The sequence below is a fragment of the Panicum virgatum genome, chromosome 2N, assembly GCF_016808335.1.
Source record: "Panicum virgatum strain AP13 chromosome 2N, P.virgatum_v5, whole genome shotgun sequence".
NCBI classification, from domain to species: Eukaryota; Viridiplantae; Streptophyta; class Magnoliopsida; order Poales; family Poaceae; genus Panicum; species Panicum virgatum.
The window spans coordinates 49,057,983-49,073,597 of NC_053146.1; the positions used below are offsets into that span (position 1 = coordinate 49,057,983).

Consider the following 15,615-nt stretch of genomic DNA (forward strand, 5'->3'; position numbering starts at 1 on the left):
GCACCTTATTATTTCGCAAATGTTAGACCCTCAATTCTGGACGGTCTAATTTCCCCTTCTGGATCACTCCTTGATTTTTAATCCTCCTTGATGTATGATTATACAAATTCTGTCCTTGAATTCCTTTTAACTTATCTTTCTTGAGCCTATTTTCTTTTAATTTGTTTACAATGTGCTCAGTTTGCACATTGTGCCTTTTCTTTCCAAAATAATAATAATAATAATAATAACAATACCGCTCTGGAATTATCCCTTGATTTTTGATTCCAAAGTATCTTTCCTGATTCAAGAAAATTAGATGATCCATACCACGTACCCTAAGCCTGTCCAAATTGTCTGAAGAATGGAGCTGCCAGTTCATCCATGCCATCAATACCGAAGCTAAAAGAGATAACCTGCTTAGGAATACCCCTTCTAACTCTATTAATAACGTTTAGCATCGTTCTTTGACTGTGTTGACTGGTGGAGTTAAGTGTTTGCATGATGATGCTTGACTTTATGGCCTTGTCTGATTCGTATCTTTGTAATGATTGTTGGTGTACTGTGGGTCTTCTACCTACAATGACATCAGTTGCCTAGATGGGTTCTTCCTTTATACCTCCCCCTCCTTGTTATCCTCTGTCTTTCTACCTAATCCTTTAATGGATGTCAAGAAGGAAGTTTATGGCAACACTCATCTACGATGATCGACAAATGAAAGAGGCTAAAGACTAGAATGCTCTCTTTTTCTTTCTGTTACCCCCATATCTTTCTCCCCTCCTCCTTGATTTATTTAAGTTGCAACCACCAAGAGTTTGTGAAGATGATAATATGGACGTTACCTTGATACTCGCTTTTTCTTTCTCTCTACTGACCTTGTCCCTACCACGCAACCAGATGGTGAGCCCCAGCAGAAAGGAGAAAGAAGACATCAACATTCTAGTACAAACTCAAGGAGTACAAGCAATGGTTCCAATCAAAGGTCAACAACCAACAGCATGTTACAGAGCAAGCCTCCTCTCGTAGGAGCCACAACCCTGCTAGCAGTGATAATCAAGTCCCAACCGGTCTGCCAGCGTTTGATAAAGAGAAGCTATTAGCTATGCAAGCTCGTGTCCTACAAGGAAGGTTGCAATCTACAACAACATCCTCGAATAGCATGGAGTTGACCAAAGCAAAGATTCCTACCGGACCAGTGAAGAGGCAAGTAGCTAAAGCATGGAACAATGAAAAGCGTAAGAGAAACTATGAAGCACCAAAGCCACAGATAGAGGAACAACATGAGATTAGTAAGACTTCAGAAAAGTGCCAATGTTGTGAGCATTATGGCCGTCGATGTCTACAAGAAGATAGCTTAATGACAGCAGAAACAAGGCAACGTTATCATTCAGATATCAATAGAAAGTTATCTATGCACGTTCCAAACCTAGAAGGAGTTACTCAAGCTGAAGATAGAAATCCGACTATAAACCTCGAGGATTGGACTATCACTTTCAAAGAGTTTCAACCTAAAAGAAGCAAGCAGTCCAAGAAACAAATTGGTAAAGCAAGCCAAGAGAAGATGGAGTTACAACAACCATTGGCAGATAGAAGTGTTCAACCCAGTTTCAACCAACTACAACCTGAAGTGGTTCAACCTCCATATGACAACTCTATCAAGAAGAATCTTGGTGCACAAGCCATTCCACCAAGAGTGGAGATGCAGCATAAAGGTAATCGAGATGGGCGTATTAAAAGAGTACTGTGCTATAAATGTGGTGGAAAAGGGCACTATGCCAACAGATGTTCCACAAGACGATGAAGCTAGGATGAGTATGCTAAGAGAATGTGTTCTGTAAAGAAAGGCACTATACCAATGGATGTCCAACAAAGCGTAAGAAGACTAGATTCCATGATATTGGACTATACTGTCTCAAGTGTGGAGAAGATGGACACCTTGCCAGTTGGTGTAAAAAAAATGAAAAATGATAATTAACTCCATGACAAAAGTACATGAAGACTTGAGAGGTGATACAAGACCCCAAGCCAGAAAGAAACAACCAAGCTCTATTCAAATCACTTACTCAAGGTACGATGGAAGTTCATCGATGGATGGGCCAACGAAGTTGAGAAAAAGAATGGATAGTTAAAGGTGGAATTAGATTGAGTATACATGAAGTGTTTGGCATGAGTTGCGGAGAATAAAGAAGTATGTTTGAGGAGACTTTGTAAGATGGAATAATCGAGAAGAAAGTTATATGTGTTGGATGCTACCCACCTAAAACTTTTGCCTCTTGCTAGCCTTGTGAATCTCGGGACGAGATTCCTTTTAAGGGGGGTAGTTCTGTCACACCCTGAAATTTTTAAATTTCAAGATGTGATTAAAATTAAAAATAAAACAATAATTTTCTCATAATTTTAAAATTTTCTCAACATTTATTTTTCTTCACAGGGAATTTAGTAAAAATAAATAAAGTTTGTTTGGATTTAAAAAAAAATAAAATAAAATGAAATTAGTTGCGTGTTGCACTCATGCTACCCTTGCATTGTTTTAATGTTGTGGTTCAATTTGAATTTGAATTCTTCAAATTTGAATTCAAATTGAATTTGTTTGAATCTCTTGCAAAAAAAAAACCTCTTTCAGCCTAAAACTCCAAGCCGGCCCAGCATTTTTTTTCCTCCCCGGCGGCCCGCCCGTTTCCCTCTCCCGCAGCCCGCTTCGCTTTCCTCGCAGCCCAGCACCTCCCCCGCGCGCGGCCCATCTCCTCGTCTAGGCCCAACCCGACGCTGCCCCCTCCCGCAGCCCACCGACAGGCGGGGCCCTCCTGTCGGGGCCGTCCTCCTCCTCGCGCCCGACCGGGACTCTTGCAGAGTCCGGCTGCGCCCCGCCTCGCCGGCCTGCCCTTGGCCCGCACGCCAAGGCGGTCTGCTCCGCCCCTATATAAGCGCCGCACCGCCCCCTGGGAACCTTTTCCTATCCGCGCCGCCGCCCTTTGCCCCAAACCCTAGCCCGCGTCGCCATTGGAGCCGCCGATCTCTGGCTCGACGCCGACCCGCCGCTCCGCCTCCTATCCTCGACAAGTTCGCCGCCCAGGAGCTCCGCGAGGTAGAGAGAACGCTCGTCGACCCCTTCTCTCCCTCCCTCTCACTCTGCTCCGCCCGGATTTTGCTCGCCGGAGCTTTGCTCCGCCCCGCCGCCTCTGCGCGTCGCGCAGATCCCGCCATCGGGTTCGCGACGTCGCGCGCTCGCTCTCCATCCCAAAACCCGAGTTAAACGAGCCCGGATGGCCGTTTTGGCCTGCGCCGGCGACCCCGCCGCCGCCTAGCTCGCCGCCGGCCGCGCCCAGCGCCGCTCGCCCCGCCCCGAGCCACTACCGAGCCAGCGCCGAGCCGTCAGCTGCTCCCCTGTGTCTGGAGCCGCGCAATCGAGCCGAGCCGTCTCCCTCCAGCTGAGCCTAACCGCCTTCCACCGTTGGATCGAGATCCAACGGATCCGATCCACCAGAACCAAGCCAGATCTGAGCCGTCCTTGGCCTTTTGCAAAAGAGTCCCTCAGTTTCCACAAAATAAACCCGCAGTCCATCAGTGTTCAAAAATAATTACATATAGGTCCTTCCTTTTACGTTTTAAACCCTGAGTTTATCTAAAATCTAACCCGCCGTCCGTGAATCGTGTTTTTGCAATCTAACCCCTGCATATAAGGTTTAATTATGTTTAGGCCCCTGGTTTCTTTAGAGCTAGCCCCTGGAAGTTCAAAACTCTCACAAATAAGCCCCTAGAACCTTGTTTTAGCCATATCTTTCACGTTTTAACTCCGTTTTCATCGATTCTTGCGCTCACATGATCCTTGTAACGTGTGCAATAGCTTTATGACCTTGTTATCCTCTGTGAGCATAGTTTTCTGTGTCTTGCAAATCTTTTCTATTAGTCCTTAACCTTTTAGTTAATCACGACTAGATCCCTAAAGCATTGTTTATCCCATAGAATCACCATTTTAGTTCCGTTTTCTGTGTTTCTTGCGCTCTCGTAACCGTAGCAGCAAGCCCTATCCGTTAGTACGCTCTCTTAAAGCTTTTCTTTTGTTTGGTGTATTGTTCTTAGATATATCTTGTTGTTTGCTTTGTATGTTTGCCCGATGTTTGCTCCGAGTAGAAGGATCGCTGTTTGAAGGTTGAAGATCAAGAGTTCCAAGTGAGAAAAAGCTGAAGAGCAGTAAGAGTAGCTTTTCATTGGAGAAACGCAAGTGACCCTAACCATCTTTCTGTCTATGCTTATTTACAAGAGTATTATGATGATCTAATTGGAACATGGAGAACCACCCAAGAAAACCGTACAACCACAATACTAATGGGCTCTGGTCTTGGCTAAGTAATTAGATGAACTATATGTTGTGTTGGGGTTGTTCTGCTTGGTGGTTATGAATTTGTGTTGTGGAGCGGGTGAAGGAAGCTGCGTCTTCTGAGGGACCGCACGGCAGGGACCAACACATACATATAGGAATTCTTTGTAAAGGCCTCGTAGCGTCCCTATGCAATCACACCTCGGAAGTGTGGTATTGTGCCTGATCAGCACATATGCGTGGTTGGGTTCAAAGTTCTTCGGAACTTTTACGCGAATTGTGGTGAAAGTGTACAACCTCTGCAGAGTTAAAACTAACCGGTTAGCCGTGCTCACGGTCAGGAGCGGCTTGGACCCTCACATGATTAATAAACTTAAAGATGGATTTAAATCATTTTCTGGTTATTTCTTGTGGCCTTGCTGAGTACCAACCATAAGTGTACTCACCCTTGCTTACTGCTGCTCAGAAGAGAAAGTTGCTGTGAAGATTTTTGAAGATGATGCTGAGTTCTAGGCGTGCGCAACCCCCAGTCGATTGCCTGTGAAGTTTGGAGCCTTCGTTTCCAGGATAAGCTGTAAACTCTGATAGTCTTTTATTTGTTTTAGTTCTCTTTTTCGTGATACTGTTACTGATTATTCACTTATGATGTCTCTACATGTATGAAACTTGATCCTGGCATACATATAGCTATGCATTCGGTTTTGTCCTTGAAACCGGGTGTGACAATTGCAAACCCTAAATTATTTAAAACCATCTAAATAACATTATAGACAGGTTTGAAGGGTGGTTTTGCTTAGGTGGCATGCTAACATGGATAAATTTGCATACGTGGCATATCCACATGTAAAAATTTATCTACATGACATAAAAACACTTTGGAACCTAATATTTATGTTTTCTACTTTAATTATCCTTACTCTCTCTTTGTCTGATGTGAATGACACACATTTCATTCGTTAAGTGTAAGAGAAATAGCCTCATTTGGTCATTAATTGTGATTTTGATGATTGAGTGGTAACATAGTTATTGAAATTAACATGTCTGTGAGCATATATATTTGTAGGATCTTTATGTTTTATGGATGAAGTGCAAATCATAGAACATTGTCCAAAACAAGTGATCCAAATCATAGCAAGTGCAAGTCATAGCAAAAATCTAGGATGTCCAAATGACAAATAATCATGTCCAAAGCACCAGATGATCTGATGGTCTCATATTTGTATGTTGCAGATCACTAATTGCATGAAAGAAAAAAAGGTGATTCATCACCCGGTACTTTGGACATGATCAGTTATCGTTTGGACGTCCTGGATTTTACTATGACTTGCAGTTGCTATGATTTGTATCGCTTGTTTTGGATGACGTTGCTATGATTTGGATTTCACCCATGGGACTAAGACTACAAATGTTTATAAAATCATTAGTCCCAGTGATTATGTTATCACATAATTACTAAAATCATAAGTAGTGACTTAATAGGATCATTTTCCTTAGAATAAGCTTAGTTGGAACTTGGAAGACATAATAGACAACACATGGAGTTTATTGCATCCAAGGTTCACACAATTTCAGCGAGAAATCTGAAATATCACTCTTATCGGTGGGTGGATGGAAGGGGGGGGGGGGCAAAAAATTATATTCCGGTTAAATTTTTTCAGCCAAATTTAGACTCGCACGCCAAACTGGACAAAAAATGGCCTTTCCCATTGGCCGTCCCATCTATAGCCTGCACAAAAACTCTAAAAGTGGCCCAGTTTCTATACCAAGCTGGCCCAAAATTGCTGATATGTCAGATTCTAATGTAAAATTTGCTCAGATTATGTTGTTTACCACAGGTTGTAATATATTGTGATATGTTGCATTATTTCTTTGTTGTTATGTGCAATTGTGATGTATTATGGGATAGATATAGTCTCAAACAAAATCGTGCCAATTTTTTTAAATTTATTTTGAATTTATTTAAATTTGATCCGAAGTTTCCGATATTTCGTGTTTATAAATTTGTTTACCGAAATTGTAAACCCTGATTGCATCGTCTCCCATCGGCATACACTCTTCACAAGTGCAGACATTCAAAAGTACACATGGCACAACATTTGTCTTGTTTCAAGTCGTATCACAACCAGAAAATCCATGCCCACTTTGGGAACACGAACCTTTTCATTTTAACCACAACCAGCTAATGTAAAACGAACACCAAGCAAAGTTTCCCGCAGAAATTTAACATCGAATAAGTGCCAGAGGCAACTCTCTGCCCCCACCACAGCTCTTGTTTATTGAGTTTGCCACTGAGCAACAAGACAGTTCATTTATGAAATCACTGCTCCGGAACGTATGGTGGGAGCATCCCTTTCAGGAAGGAGTCTAGCAATGCTAGTCCTCTCTCAGGTTGGAAGGACGGAACCATGTGACCAGCTCCTCTAACGGAAGCAAATGTGAATCCTCCCTTGTACTGTTGAACATATCCTCCTACCTGCAAGCGCAAACATTCAGAAGTCATGAATTTCATGCTTACAAGGTTGTAGTTCACATAAACATGTAATGCTCGGTTTGGAGCATATGAGGTTCTCATACTGACTTTCATAAGAAACAAGCAGCAATCCTACAGGAGTGGAATCATTTATATAGAAAAGATGCTTCCATTTTAAAGTGAGCACATCAGGTACTGATGAAACATACCTCCATGTTTACTGTCCACGGGCGCCATGGGGTTGTGACGTGCAGGTTAAGGTCATGGATGGAATACCTCGTAGCGGGGAGTGGGCATATGGAATCAAAATCACCACTGAAAAAAGTGCAGAATCATTGCATTATGCAGGAATGTTTACATATAATTGTACTATGGTCCTAATTGGACAATACTTAATTACCTAAAAATCCAGACAGGCAGCTTCTTCTCAATTAGCCACGAGATTGTTGGCACCATTGAAATTGGTGCATCTTTCCAGTGCAAGTTTCTGCAAAATCCCCCACGAGTTTGAGGTGAAACAAGGCAGCGTTTTGTTAGCTACCCCTTCGTTCCAAATTATAATTTGTTTACCTTTTTTTATCCTAGGTTTGACCACTCGCCTTATTCATAGATTTTTTGCAAATATAGTCAAATTTAAATCATTCTTGAAGAATTTTTATTAATAAAATAAGCCACAACAAAAGAAGTGATACTTTTGAATTATAATTTGGAACGGAGGGAGTAACTAATATTAGATCAGCGTGATTAGGTCCAATCAAAAGATCTTACGTGCATCCTGACCAGTTTGTCATTCTAGCGTGGAAAGCATTCTGCACTGCTGGGTCATTGAGGTAGGCGTAGGTGTAATAGTCGCTGCAGGGATCATACCCAGGTAACTGTGTAGTGTGGAAAATGGTTAGCGATTTTAGAACTGTGTAATTTTGGCAGAACCAAATTTAAGAACATCACAGTAGTGAAACATGAGTCGTCGTAGTCTTACGTAGCCACTGGGGTAGTATGCTCCGTTGGCCGCATCAACACAGACTGGAGCATATAACAACAGTCAATTAGTCCAGGATCGAAAGCTTCTATAGCGCCCTCGCACACCACGCCGTCTGAGTCGTCAAAATCACAGTGCCTAGTTATGTTGGCGAAGACCTCGTCTGACATTGATCCGTGGGTCCAGAAGTAGTCAACTCGACCCTTGAAGTTCTTATTCCAGTCCAGAAGAGGATCTCCAACCTTGAACGAAAAGGAATATAATGAGAATATCCATTAAGGGCATGCAGGTTGACTGTTAGGATTTACATTCCTAACAGTTTTTTAGCATCTCCTGTCGGTTTCTGGCCGTCAGAAATTTGTCGTTCTCTGGTGGTAATTGTACGGTTATAATAACCTGCATGTTGCTTCAAATAAAAAAAAATTCAGGTCATACCAAGATGCCCCGTAGGTTTATGGCTGTCTTGCCGTTGTACGAATTCTGGATGAGGATGGTGGCAGCAAGCTCGGGCACGTAGTGTCCGGCGAAGCTCTCCCCGGAGATGTAGAAGGGACGGCTTTTGTACTCAGGGAAACGCTCCAACCAGTTAATCAGAAACAAGTAGGCATCATCCGCTGTCCTCTGGTCTCCACTGCGGTCATAGTCCGAAGAGGTGTTGGAGTAAGAAAAGCCAACACCGGCCGGCGATTCCAAGAAGATCACATTAGCCACTGCATTTTTTTTCATTATCCCGTTAGAGTTACATACATGGAAATTTTCAGTGTTTTTCAAACTTAAACAAAAGGGGTAATGCAAGCTGCCCAATGCAAGTTACCGTTGTTCCAAGCATGCTTGTTCCTGCTCAGCGTCTTGTTGTCGCTTTTTACACGGAACGGGCCCAGTTCTTGCATTGCTCCATAGCCAAGCGAGGAGCATCCTGGCCCTGTGAACGGGAACACCGGTGTCCTGTAAGAGCGCGCGAGACAGTGGTGTGTCAACACATAACTGCCTGATGCTTACCTCCATTAAGCCACAGGAGCAGCGGCTTTGTCGAGGCATCCTGCGGCGCCTCCACGAAGTAGTAGAAGAGCGCGCGGCCGTTCTCCTCGTTGACGGTGATGTACCCACCGTACTGGTCGAAGTCGACGCCGTCTGGTTGCCCCGGCAGCGACGTGATCTTGTCAGCCGCCTTCAGGGCGCTCTGGTCCGCGCCGCCGGAGTAGCTTGTTCTCTGAAGGCTGCTGGCAACCCTCTGACCAATGTTGCTCACCTTAAACGTGCCCCTATCGCTACGACTGTTCGTCCTGGACCTGATGAACTCTCTCAGTTGAGCCTCTTGGGACGCATCTGCGTGCCGCGCAGCGGCGCAGATGAGGAGCAGCAAGTAGAAGAGGGAAGCCGTGTTCCTCATCTTCACTGTGAAATGCGTGTCGATCTCTGCGAGATTTACAGTTCGCTTGGCAAGGGTTTATATAGACCCTTGACGGGGGACTCGGAATTTTTTTTCCTTCTGAAGAATGTGCGTCGATCTTTACGTTTTGGATCCTACGATGGCTTTTTTCAAGTGAGAACGAGCAGTGCAACACTTCGTGCAGCAAGCCGTAACCATTGTACGTTCTGCTGTTCTATGGTTGTTTCCTCTCCAGGCTGGTCTAGAGCGGAGCTAGTATCTCTCCAGTCTCCACCACAGTTTCCTTCGCGGAGATGGGAATGGTTCGACGAGAGAAAGGACATGTTGCCGGCTAATGAGAGCGAACCTTATGCGTAGATTAGTAGCAGGCGCGGCCGTTAGGATTTCTTTTTGTTGTAGTGTGTATAGCCTTTGGTCCATTCTTTACAAGCATTCTCTGTTGGGAACATATCCGGTGCAAACCAACCTCTCCGTGGAAACTATGCAAACTTCAATCTGAACCACCAGATCAACATCTAAGGGAGGTGCAGAGGGAGTGGGAGGGGGGATTTGAAAAAAATGTGATTCCTTAATTCAAGAGCGGGCGGTTAATTGTAAAACTATCCCCCTCCCTCATGCCCCTTGGATGTTGATCCGGTGGTTTAGATTGAAGTTTGCAAAGTTTTCACGGAGAGATTTGTTTGCATCTGATACATTGCCTTCTCTGTTAAGACATGATTTGGCAATTTTTCCTATGTTCTGTGTGTTACAGGCCCCAACCTTTTGCTGCAGGTCGGACCCAATAATAATGGCGAGAGATCCAGCATCCATTTCGTAACTCACCAGTGAGGGGACTCGTATTTGCGCGGCTAGTATTGATATTCTAAATATATTTTATATTTTTATCTAATTATTACTATAAATTTAAATTTTTCTCATTGCATGCTACTTGTTTCAGTAATCAAGAGTGCTTCTCTGCTACTAGTGTAGTGGTGACTCCTTTTGCCTACATCTTTCTTTGTCAGTGATGTGGCCGCATGAAGCGCACAATCCAAATTCTGTCATGACTGCCTATCTTACCAATCGCTAGTAGTAGTAACATGTTTCTTATTTACCAGCCCTTGCAGTAATGCTGCCTACTGCTTAGTTCAACTGACTCAGTTATTCCTTTAACAGCTTCTCTACTTTATGATCCTCTTGGTCATCTATTGCTATTATGTTTAAATCTGTCGTATGTTATCTGGTGCCATGCTCCATGGCCTAGTTTCTGTTGGGGAACAATCAATCCAAATTTCTTGTTTTTTGGAAGCCAACAAATCTCTATAGTGCAAAGCACAAGATTCCGTTCAGAATTTCAGCAATCTATGTTCACCAATCATGGCCTGATCGATATTGTCATGATTCCTTATCTACTTGTGGTGTTTTTTTTTGAGCTTGTGGTGTTAATTGTGAGGTGTGGTAGTGTTTTGTATCAATGTCGACAACAAACCTTTGGAGTAATGTCAAGGATCCTCCCTCGGCAAGGACAAGGGATGCAGGAGGATTGCGAAAAAGAATTAGGTTGGATGTGCAGTGACCTTGTGCTTGCATTGGGCCTACGGACATGCACATTCATATATCACTAGTAGGCAGTAGGTGATGGACAGTCTCCAGACTCCACGGAGGATGAAGAAGTTTGCGGCGCGGCGCTTACCCTTGCTCTTAACCTCCAACTCCATGATCCTCATCACTGGCCCAACTTTGGCCACCCTCTCATCATGATCACTGCAGGCCAGGTGGTAGTCTAATATAGCACAAAGTCTAAAATTATCTTGTTTATTTTGACTAATAATAATATAATCATGAAGGTACATTTGGGATTTTGGTAATATAATAAGATATACGTGTGGTAAAAATATATTAATTGATTGTGTAGCTAGTATCCTATAGGTATGCACGATATGTAGCTTGATACACAAAACAATGGATAGATTTAATTTATAAATAGAAATATATTTTCATGGCATTGTTGGATAATTTATAAACATGTATATGAGTATTTTAGGTTAATTTTTTAGTAATGGTAGTGGTGGGTAATTTTAATTTTTTCGATTAACGTAGAAATTTTTAGATCTTAAAAAGAATGTGGAGGCTCTGTTTGTTGACCAAATAATAAGATAATAGATAGATCGTGTATGAGGTACTCCAATGCACATACATGCAAACAAAATAAATAATGACCCCCCAGGCACAATAATAGCATCGATCTATGCATGATTTGTTTTTACGGGGCATTTGCAAAAAAAACTAGGATGGTGGGCGCGCTAACGCCGCGACTGTAGAGATGGCGTGGATGGTCTGTGTTGTCAACGTTATACTATTAGTGTAGTCATTGTGTCCGATAATTATATCTAGGTGTAGGTTTATTTGTCCCCTTTTAATCATACAATAGTTCAATCAAGAGGAAATTGCAAGGTCATCCTGACGGCAGGGAGAATTTTAAATAGTGTGGAAAGGACGGGGTAGACTTAAAAATAGTATGGAAAGGCATGAATTATAGTTTAACCATAAAGATGGCATAATAACCAGTTATTCAGATTTGCAAAGACTAAACCTGCGTTGATTAAGAGCTATAGGATTTGCAAAGCATAAATGACTATATCATTGCATAGACAAATTATAATAAAAAGTATCAGTACCATGTGCTGTAGGCAAGCAAAAAGATTTAACCTATTACACCCTTCTTTTTGATAAGAATAATGCATAATGCAAATTACATCTTTCACCTTTTAAAAATCTACTCATATGCAAAAAGGTTTTGGTTCACCATGGTTGCGAAAATGAAACAACAATAGCTCACAAATATGGTATAGGGTACAGATGCATAAGGTTTCACTTAATGGCTCTGCTTCATGCTGCTCTTGGAGGTGCCTTCATGTTGTTGTAACTCTTGTCAGCAACTATCCTTTTAAAGCAGAGGAAAGCCCCATCCCATCTGTGAGTTTCATGGTGGGAAAAAAAATCTGCTTCTACAGGCTGAAGTAGACATGATGGGTACATATATAATTTTGAACACATATACAACGGCTGAGGGCTTAAGAAAACCTATAATATGCAAGTATCTGATATTAGCATGAAACGGTACGAGAATGATTTGAGTTTCAACGCATATCAGGCAACAAAAAAAAGATAAACTTGAGGGAAAAAGAAGTAGAAACCTTCTGAAGCTAACTTTACGAATAGAGGAAGAGATGAACAATCGATGTATAATCACCAAAAGGGGTTATCAATTTCATAAAAAAAAACAAAAGGCGTTATCAAAGCCATCGGCTGACCTGATTTGCTTCTTCTGAATCCTATAGATAGATAGATTTGATTGTTCACCAAACTTACGCCGACTGTCCATCGTTGAACCTTATTAGCATACTTGCTCAAAATACACTATTCCGCCTCCTTGCATTGGATACACGAGGACAGCAAGAAAGAATTCATGTGCTCACCACTAACCTTGGGAAGGCATATACATATATTCTCTAGATTAAAATCTGATAGATGCAATGACAATTAGGTGGAACAATGTAGTTAACGATCAGACAATATTTTATTTCTGATCAGATGATTGTACAACAGGACAATTGAAAAAGCAATCTTCAAAAAGCGGAACTATGTGAATTGCTAAATTAGATATCACAGTATTGTATCCTAATATAAAGTTGAAGCAATTGTTGAGTAGATAATATGATATGAGAAAAGCTCAGTATATATGCATGATGCTAAAGACTTCTGGTTTGCAACAATCTTTACCAAGTAACTTCTTGTAGGATGGATAGACAGTGAGCATCAAATCTATTCACAAACAAAACATCCCTGAAAAATTAGCAGCGGAAGAACTTGGCACAATTTTTCTGGCTAATCAGTTGAGTCATACGATGCATAAATCTTTGGGCAATGAGGCGGATTGTGCTATGATTGGGATTGGGACAGAGCTCATGTTAATATATATTGACCAATCGCCAAATACCACAAAAAGCATTGAAGAGATTAAATGTAATAATAAACAGAAAAGGAAATAAACCAATCAGCAAGGCATAGGCACCGTACCCCTTACCTTTCCAAACTTTGCCGTCAACGCCGAGGAGATTGTCAGATTGAGAGCTGAGCAGAAGGTAGGAAGCTAGCTGGCGTCGGCTCGAGGACCCTGACGATGGTGGGGAAGGCAAGTGCGAGGAGGCAGAGACGAACCAGATGGGGGCGATGCTTTCCGCAGTCAAGGACGGCGCATAGATCTCCGTTTGGCATCGTGTAGAGCTGACGCGACTGGCGGACCGACGACGTGTGGCGATGCTCGCCTAATCCCCATTTTTTCTTTAGTGTCCTGTAGGCAAGCTGCAGGCCGTGGCTGCGGAGCAGCGACAGGGCCGGCGGCGCGGGAGGGAGCTCCACCAGGACGGAGGAGGGAGGAGAGCCGCGGATCCGCACTGAGCTGGCCGCCTGCGAGCTCGGGAAGGGAGGATGCGCCGCCGCGAGGAAGGATCTGGCCGCCGCCATGGGAGAGGGGTGGATCTCGCCGGGGATAGGGCCATTGCTCTGCTGCGCCGCCGGCCCCTACTGCGCCACCGACGGCTGGCGCGCACGCGAGCTCGACCACCGTGGCCGAGAGGGGGAAGGGGGAGCGGAGGTCCGCCGTGCCGCACTCGAGGAGGAGCAGAGCGCCGCCGCCGCCGGTGATGGAGGGAGCAGGGGAGGAGCTGGCCCCTGGGCGTCCGCCTCGGCGCCGGTGGCCGGAGAGAGGGTGGCGGAGGTGGCCAGAGGGGAGGGGTCGGTTGGAGGATGCCACGAGCCGTGGTGTTTCGATTCGTTTGCGAGGCAAGGACGGTGCACCTGTACACGTGTTTTGGAACTTGTGAAGAGAGGACACGAAGCAGCTTAATTGAGCGGTCAGAGCCTCCGAGCGCGATTCGAGGGCTATAATCGCGGGCTGACAAACAGCGTCGTCCACACGCGACCCAGCAGCACCACGCGGCGCAAAGACATTGGCGAACATGACGCTGAGCGGCTGAGCCTCTCGCAGGTCTCCTTTTGGTAGTTGGTTGGGCGATATAGAGTTACATATGTCACAATGTGAGTATTTTCTTCCTAGCACCGTAAGAATGCTTGTGAAATATTGGACCGGAATCTTAAGAATGTCAGTCGGCAAAAGCCCAAATATTTGGCCCACTCACACGAAAAAATAACCAACATCAAACACTATGAAATTCTAGGCTTGTGCCCTTCCTCCCCCAATATTGATTTTACAACCGACCGTGAGTTCCCAAACTCACGATCGATTCCCACTCCACGCGCCTTCTCCTTCATTTTCCCCTTTCTCTTTCCCCCTCCCCCTTTATCTCTTCCTCGCCAGATCTCAATCGGCCGGCGGGCTCGAGCGGCTTCGGGCGGCGGTGACCGGCACGACGGCGAGTGGCGCGACGCGATGGCGGGGAGGTGCGGCGGCGGCAGGGTGGCGCGGCACGGCGGATCCAGCGGGGAGCCCCTCCCCCTTCCTCCCGGTGGCGGAGCTGGCGCAGTGGTGGCAGTGTGGAAGCGCGGTGGCGGCGGCTAGGAGGCGCGGAGCGGCGGGCAGGCATGGCACAGGGGTGAGGCGGTGCGGCGTGGTGGGGAGGCGGTGCGTCAGGTTGGGGGCGGCGGCGCCGCAAGGGAGGGAGGTGAAGTTGGCGGTACGCGGGGAGGGAGGCGCGGCGGGTCGGCGGCGGGCGGCGGTAGGTTTTTCTTTTTTTTCTCTTTTTTCTTTTTTTTCTTCTTTTGATACAAAAAATTTTACTCGATTTTTTTAGCAAAAAAATTTAGCAATTTTTCAGTTTATTTCATAATTTTCTCTCTGTCAAATTTTTTCTTGTTATTTTTTATTTCACCAAAATTTTTCTTGAAAACTTTTTTCTACCTCACCAAATTTTCGCTTGAAAAATTATTTGTCTCTTCAAACATTTTTCTGAACTTTTTTCTCAAAAAAAAACAAAGTGTTACTAAAAATGGAAAAAAGTACGGTCGGAGTATCGACCGTAGGAACTCCTCCTCTATGGTCGACCGTAAAATAGCCAAACCCCCTTCCTCGTCCCAAATCTGGGCCACCACGTGGTGTGCCACTCCCTCACAAAAGCTGTCCTGTCCAGCTCTTTAACAAAAAATGTTGTTCTGCTTGCGTGCCGCCCCCCCCCCCCCCCCCCTCCTTGACGAACTGCGGGGTCCTCCATTTTCGCCTGCGGCGGTAGGAGTCGTCGAATTCACCATTGCCGAGCACCACCACTGGAGTTGCTTGCAACCGTGCCACCAACGACGGAGTTGCTCGCCCCCACGGCACCTTCCAACACTACCACTGATGTCTCCCACCATCAAATTCGTCGCCACCAACCTCTGCCACCTAACATATCTCCATTGAGCAATGGGGAGTTCGTCATGACTCCCCCGCCGCCTCCACATGCCACCAGATATCCTTCACGGCTCGTGGCCGGCAGCGTCTGCTG

General features: G+C 44.6%; 1 long non-coding RNA gene and 1 pseudogene across 1 annotated transcript; both read right to left on the minus strand.

Moving 5' to 3' along the window:
- Positions 1-6,614: 6,614 nt before the first annotated feature.
- On the minus strand, positions 6,615-9,136 carry LOC120660921 (annotated as a pseudogene).
- Positions 9,137-11,802: 2,666 nt separating this feature from the next.
- On the minus strand, positions 11,803-14,032 carry LOC120660922. The gene is made up of 2 exons (XR_005669764.1): positions 13,203-14,032; positions 11,803-12,596 (listed from the first exon to the last, which is right to left on the minus strand). It is a non-coding gene; the product is annotated as an uncharacterized LOC120660922 (long non-coding RNA).
- Positions 14,033-15,615: the final 1,583 nt, after the last annotated feature.